At 39.0% G+C, this 7,884-nt stretch overlaps 1 pseudogene; it reads left to right on the forward strand.

Moving 5' to 3' along the window:
* The first annotated feature begins 297 nt into the window (after positions 1-297).
* On the forward strand, positions 298-392 carry LOC143681921 (U6 spliceosomal RNA; annotated as a pseudogene).
* The last annotated feature ends 7,492 nt before the right edge of the window (positions 393-7,884 follow it).

The raw sequence follows: 7,884 nt of genomic DNA on the forward strand, positions 1-7,884 counted from the left end.
CAGGTCAAGATGGAGGGTTGAATACACACACATTTCCTTTTTCTCTTTCTTGAGATCACTCTATATTGATAGTAAATGGATTTTTTTAAGGGAGGAAATAATTGTGACAAAATTTGATAGCTGGGAAGTAAGAAAAGTGACCAATGACTTAGCAGAGCCAGGAAGACCAAACCAGCAGTGGGAAAATTCAAGGAACAATGAAATACACAAAAGGCTCAGGAATTGGCAGCACCAGATACCTCTGGAAATGAGGGGAGGGGTGCTCAAAGCAGGAAGAGTGGTTCAAACTTATGTAGAGTGCTTGATTAGGTGGCACATATACTAAAATTGGAAGATTAGCATGGCGCCTGTGCAAGGAGGGCATACAAATTTGGGAAACATTCTATATTTTTTTAGAATAAGCAAATTTACAGAGTAAAAAAAACTAGAATATAGGTTACCAGGGGCTGGGGTAAAGGGTAGGAATGGTAAATTAATGCTTAATTGATGCAGACTTTCTATTTGGGGTGATAGAAATGTTTTAGTAATGGATGGTGGTGGTGGCACAACATTGTGAATGCAATTAACAGCACTGAATTATATAACTGAATGTGGTTAAAAGGGGAAGTTTTATATTATATATATGTTATTAGAGTAAAATTAAAAAACATAGAACTGTACAATACAGAGAACTATAGTTAATAATACAATTGTAAAAGTGTTCTTTCATGAATTGTAACAGATGTACCACTCTAATGCACGGTGTTAATAATAGGCTGATATATGGAACTCCATATTTTGTGCATGATTTTCCTGTAAATATAAAGCTTCTTTTTTTTTTTTTTTTTTAAAAAAAGGAGGGTTCTATTTTAGATGCAATTTATGCTTCCAGATCCCCTCCTCTCTCTGTCTAGCCAGGCCAGTATCACAGAGAGACCAGAATAAAAAGTTTGTAAATTGGAGGTCACCTGGCAGAATTGAGGACTGGATACTGAACTGAAAACAGAAGACTTACAGAAATGGATAGCACAGTACTACCTAACTGTAATACAATAATGTTAGAACACTGAATGAAGGTGAATGTGAGAATGATAGAGGGAGGAGGCCTGGGGGCACCAATGAAATCAGGAGGAAAGATATACGATAAAGACTGAGATGGTATAATCTAGGAATGCCTAGAGTGAATAATGATAGTGACTAAATGTACAAATTTAAAAATGTTTTTGCATGAGGAAGAACAAAGGACTGTCAATACTGCAGGGTGTTGAAAATAGATGGTAATTAATATTTTAAAACTTTAACTTATGTGTGAGACTAAAGCAAAAAAATGTTTATTTGGGTCAAAATTTATATTCTGAGTAATGCATTTCCTAATATAACTTATGTGAATACCAAAAGTACATGGAACTTTGAGTAGGGCATGAGATTTTGTAGGCTTGTCCAGAGTGATGCCCTGATAAATCCCAGAGTGATTTGAACAGAGAATAAATAGTATTTGCAAAGTCCCCTTGGGGGAATGGTGAGAAAGGGGGAAAATTCAACTTCCCAAATGGAGAATTCTTGATAGTCTCATAAGCAGTGGGGACAAGCAAAACAATAGGCTGAGCCCCAATCTTGGGGTTTATTCATATGAAAGTTAATCCCGCAAAGGATAGGCTAAGCCTACTTAACATTAGGCCTAAGAGTCACCCCCAAGAGAACTTCTTCTGTTGCTCAGATGTGGCCTCTCTCTCTCAGCCATCATGACAAGCAAACTCACTGCCCTCCTCCTGTCTACACGGGACATGACTCCAAGGGGTGTGGACCTTACTGGCAATGTGGGACAGAAATCCTAGAATGAGCTGGAACTCAGCATCAAGGGACTGAGAAAACCTTCTCAACCAAAAGGGGGAAGAGTGAAATGAGACAAAGTGTCAATGGCTGAGAGATTCCAAACAGAGTCGAGAGGTTATCTTGGAGGTTATTCTTACACATTAAGTAGATATCACCTTGTCGTTCAAGATGTAGTGGAGAGGCTGGAGGGAACTGCCTGAAAATGTAGAGCTATGCTCCAGTAGCCATGTTTCTTGATGATGATTGAACAATGATATAGCTTTCACAATGAGACTCTGTGAATGTGAAAACCTTGTGTCTGATGCTCCTTTTATCTACTTTATCAACAGAAGAGTAGAACATATGGAATAAAAATAAATAATAGGGGGAACAAATGTTAAAATAAATTTAGTTTGAAATGCTAGTGGTAAATGAAAGCGAGAGGTAAGGGGTATGGTATGTATAATCTTTTTTTCTGTTTTCATTTTATTTTTCTGTTGTCTTTTTATTTCTTTTTCTGAATGGATGCAAATGTTCTAAGAAATGATCATGATGATGAATATGCAACTATATGATGACTGTGAATTACTGATTATATATGTAGAACAGAATGATCATATGTTAAGAATGTTTGTATTTCTTTCTTATAATATTTTTTTAATTTAAAAATTAATAAAAAAAATTAAAAAGTTGCAATGGAAAATAAAAGGACTATGAAACGCAATTCTGGTCTCAGAGTGACTGTTAAATATGGTTAGGAAGACAAAACTAATACAAATAGAAACTGTATAAGAAAGTCATAAGATATTCAAATAGTATATTTTATAGATGGTAGCAAGATTCAGTGAAAGGAGACCTTTCTTAGAGTAGTGCAGAAAATAGGAGCAGCTTAAAGTCTACCACTATTCAAATAATCCCCATGTTCTTCAGAATTTGGAAGAAATCTTCTCCACCAAAAGGGGGAAGAGAGAAATGAGACAAAATAAAGTATCAATGGCTGAGAGATTCCAAACAGAGTCGAGAAGTTAGCCTGGAGGTTATTCTTACACATTAAATAGCACCTTTTTAGTTAAGGTGTAATGAAGAGGCTGGAGGGAATTGCCTGGAAATGTAGAGCTGTGTTCCCATAGCCGCGTTTCTTGAAAATGATTGTATAAAGATATAGCTTTTGCAGTGTGATTGTGTGATTGTGAAAACCTTGTGTGTGATGCTTCTTTTATCTACCTTATGGACATATGAGTAAAACATATGGATTAAAAATAAATAAATAATAGCGGGAACAAATGTTAAAATGAATTGGGTAGATTGAAATGCTAGTAATCAATGAAAGGGAGGGGTAAGGGGTATGGTATGTATGAATTTTTTTCTGTTTTCTTTTTATTTCTTTTTCTGAATTGATGTAAATGTTCTAAGAAATGATCATGATGATGAATATACAGTTATGTGATGATATTGTGAATTACTGATTATATATGTAGAATGGAATGATCATATGGTAAGAATGTTTGTGTTTGTATGTTGATAAGTTTAATAAAATAAATAAATAAATAAAAAACCAGAAGAATTAAGTGAACAGATGCTACAACCCAGTGCTCTTTCCCCCACTGAGTTCCCATACCACTGGCATCCAAAATTATGTCATTTTGGCACAAGCCAGGAAAGTCCTCTCTGGGGAATTTGAGCTGTCCCAAAAAGAAAAACTTCAAGGTACAAAAGTGGGTTTTCTCTAACTAAATAGCCCAGAAAGAGCATGAACTTCTACTCAGCTCTTAGCCCCTAGTCTTAAATATGAGCAGATAATCAAGGATTGCTAGCTATTGGAGGGAAGCCAAAAAATAGAAAACACCAACTTGGAGGAAAAAGAGAACGTGCAGGTTGAGAAAAACTTCAAATTCCTTATGACTAATATCCTCAGAGAGACAAGATCTGTAATCATCAAATAAGAATATGAGGTTATAAAAAAGAGCATTTGGGGAACATCTTAGATCTCTTGAAATTAGAAATATGATAATAGAAATGAAAAATTCAATAAAAGAATTGGAAAATAAAGAAGAGTGAATCTCCCTTAAATTAGAATAAAAAGAGAAAGAAATGGAAAAATGAAAGGAAAGGTAAGGAATTTAGAGAAACAGACAGGAAACCTAAGCTATGAAAACAGGAGTTCGAGAAAGAGAGAACAGACAAACCAGAGGAGAGGAACTCATTAAAGAAATAATTCAAAAATATTTCTTACAAATGAAAGGGCTACAAAATGTCTACACAATGACTGAAAATAAACTCATACCAAGGCACACCAGTGTGAAGTCTCAGAACAATGAGGATAAAGAAAAGATAATGCAAACTTCTAGACAGGTGGAGGAAACAGGTCCTATACAAAGGCTAATGAATTAAATGGCTTCAGATTTCTCAACAGCAACTCTGGAGGGCAGATGACAATGGCCTTCAAAATTCTCACGGAAGACTATTTCCAATTTAAGATTCTAATACCCAGCCCGAATGATCCATCATGTGTCAGGAAACCATAAAGACATTTTTAGCCATGCAAGTTCTCAAAAATGTTATTTCTCAAATCCCTACCTCAGGTAGTTCCCTATGCCAGAATGATGGAGCACACCAAGAAAGAGGGAACCAGAATTCAAACCAGGAGGCAAGAGAATTCCTGGGAGGATGGTGAAAGGGGATCCCCAATATGAGAGCTGAACTTCAGGTCCAAGTGGGAGCATGTCAGAAGGTTCTAGGAGAGATTTTGGGGGGACTGGTGGAATTATTAGAATGCCTGGTGTTTCTGAACATCTTGAGGGCAAACATAGACAAATGGCAAAGATAAGTACATAGAAAATGAAGCAAAGGAGAAACAAGAAAGTTATTAACTCCGGGGACCACAAAAAGATGTGCAGGAAACGAAAAATATCATAGTTTGCTATATGGCCTAGCAATGAATAGTAGTTTATTGTCATAATAACGTTAATGCTGACTATTCACCTTATTGAGATTACACTTAAATTAAATGGAAGAATGGGGGTGGTGGTGAGGGCAAAGAGTTGTATGATGGGGGCTGTGGAAAGAAAGGCAACCAAATCTTCATCTTCTTTCATGAGAAGAAATCAGATAATGGCTAAATTTGAAAAACTGAGAAATAGTGAACCAAGCATGTTCATTTAGAGTCATGGAGGTAAATACCAAAAGGATCATCTAAAATGGGGAAAATGGCAAGGAGAGGCAGGGAACTGCTGTTCTCATTAAAAGCCTTTTGGAATTATTTGACATTTTAAATTATGTGCATGGATAACGCTGAAGAAAAGGAAACTGAAACCAAACAAAAGTGCTTTTTAAAACCTTGTTCAGGGCAAAAACAAAACAAAACAAAACAGAATCTCCTCTCCTCTCTGGATTCAAATTTCGAAGACCCTCTTGCTAGAGACTCTCACTATTTCTAGTGCATCTTTCCTTAATATCCAATGGCTGTAAACTCAGGCTGCTCCGTAAACTTCAAGATCACTTTGGTCAGAACTTCTGAAGTTAAATGACATTCAGGCCACTTTTGGTTTTTGAGGCTCCCAATATATTAAAAAGGAAAAGTTGCAAACATGGGATTTCAAAGCTGCAGTTGTGCTTCACTTGTCAAGATTAACAAAGTAACACCTTCATCAGACACCAAAATGGGTCTATGTGAATGTAAGGTCCACTCCAAGTGTCCCTCCTCCACGCCTCAGCAGCCCCCCAGATCTGTGCTAAGCCTTGCTAATTTCCTTTTCTAATTTTACAGTCTTCCCCAGCTCTGCCAGCTATAGGGCAATTTCCTCTCAGAATGTGAATCATTCTGCATTTGCCTTCATAGAACCTCATTCAGTTCCCAGCAACTCCTCCGGCCCTTCCTCACCTGCTGTTGCCTGTCCTTTTAATCAATATGCTCTGCATCCCAGCCACCCTCATTAATTAATTAAGATGCCCTCCTCCATCTATTTTCCATTTTGGTACCACATGCACATTTAATGAGCTGTGCGTGTCATTCCATTTTGCAGGTTGCTGATGAAATGTTCCATCGCCAAGCCCAGTCTCCATAGCATTTGTTCTGTCCTCCGGGTCATTGATAATCTGCTGATAATCACACTCTGGGTATGCAGCCTCTGCCTCATTATGTGGTTTAGAATTTAAATTTCAGACCAGTGGTTCTCAAGGCTGGCTGCGTACTAGAGACGCCAGGGAGATTTTCAAAATATGGGTCTTGCTGCTCAAGGTCACCTTACCCAGAAACTTCCTTGTCTCTTCAAAGAGAAGAAAAGTGAAATACTCGAGATGACTTGGATAGTCTTACGAGTCAGACTTTTACGTTTTGGGGCTCTTTTCGTACATTCTAAAGGAAAACGAAAGTTGTGAGAACTTGGTTCTGGGGACTGTATTCATTTCTTATTGGTGCTGTGACAAGTCACCATAAAGTCTGTTGCTTAAAACTATGCAGATGTACTATTTTTGGGTTCTGGAGGTCGGTCAGAAGTCAGACAGCAGTCTCACTGGGCCAAACTTAAAGTGTTGGCTGGGCTGTGTGCCTGGGTGGACGCTCTAGGGGACCACCTGTTTCTCGCCTTTTCCAGCTTCTAGAAGCTTCCCACCTATCTTGGCGTGTGAGCCCCCTTCCCAACAACAGCAGGTGGAACCCTTCTCCCGCTGCCATCTGTCTGCTGCTCTCTCCTGCCTCCCTCTTCCACTGCTGAGGACCCTTGTGATCACAATGCCCCACGACCACCCTAGATAAACCAGGATCATCTCCCCTTCTCCAGGTTGGCTGATTTTGCAAACTACATTTCATCTGAAACCTTGATTCCCCTTTGCCAGGTAGCCTAATGCATTGGTAGTTTCAGAGAGTAGAACGTGGACCTCACTGAGGGGTCATCTGCTACCACAGGAGTATATTTTATGTTCCCTTAATAATTTTAAAATAATCTATGAGTGGATAATAAAAGCTCCCCTGCTAGAATACTCTAGAGTTTTACAGTTCCCTGGGCACAGTGAGACCCCTGACCTTGTACCTGGAGGTACAAATGGAGTCAAGACACCTGTTCTCACATCAGGCCAGAGAGTGGTCATCTACCCTAGCTCTGAAGACCCACCTCATAAGGTCCATAGCCCCAATTTCATGGGACACTTCTCTTAGTCCTCAGGGTAAGCTCGGAATCCCTTTCCCATGGGCCCTGGTGGAAGGAGGGCCTAAGGGTCTGCTCTGGTGAACCGCATCTGATGTCCTTCCCCATGGCTGCACAAAGGATTCTAAACCATAAGCTGCCATTGGAAGTAGTGGGGACCAGGAATCTGCATTCCTGAAAGCTCCCAGTTTATTTCTGTGTCTAGTCAGGCTTAGGAATGACCGGTTTGGAGTATATTTTTCCAGTTTAATGAATATGTTGTAAGGAATATAATTTAAACTTGCTAAAGTGAAGACATACTGTGGCATCTGTTACTTTTTTGGAAAAGTGATAGTAGGAAATCCAATTAAAAGCATGTTCTGTTCTATTTTTAAAAATCCCATAGATTTGAACAAGATACACCAAACGAAAGGAAGGATGGAAGGAAGGGAGGAAGGAAAGAAGAAAGGAAGGAAGGAAAGTAGGAAGGAGATGTAATTATTCACATTGCAAAAATAATTCCCTATATTATTTCCTTTAGGCGGCAAATCCCCTAGGTCACTTAAAGTATCAATCAATTACAAAAATTCAATGTACTTCTTGCTTTTCAGGAACATTTCTATTGCATTTGGCATGGTGCACTTGTAACCTGAAAGGGTTTGGGATTTCAGTGTGGGGAACTGAACTGGTCTATAGAGTCTATTGAACAAGTCCTCTTTCCTTTGGTATCCCACTGCCGCTCTCTCCCAGGTGTCTTAGCTACTAACTTCTTGTCTCTGAGGTGGGCCCAGCCAGCCCCACCTATAGACTCAGTCCTGCACTTATCTCCTTGGATGAATCCTGAGGTCAGAGGCATTTGGGGATCCCATCGCAGCACTGAGACAAGCATCGAACAACCCTGTCCTTGGTCTTCATTTTTGATCACAGCTTTTACCCAAAATCCAGCCTCCAGCTTGAGCTTCTGCTTGGGGTT

The sequence above is a fragment of the Tamandua tetradactyla genome, chromosome 4 (genome assembly GCF_023851605.1).
Source record: "Tamandua tetradactyla isolate mTamTet1 chromosome 4, mTamTet1.pri, whole genome shotgun sequence".
Classification (NCBI taxonomy): Eukaryota; Metazoa; Chordata; class Mammalia; order Pilosa; family Myrmecophagidae; genus Tamandua; species Tamandua tetradactyla.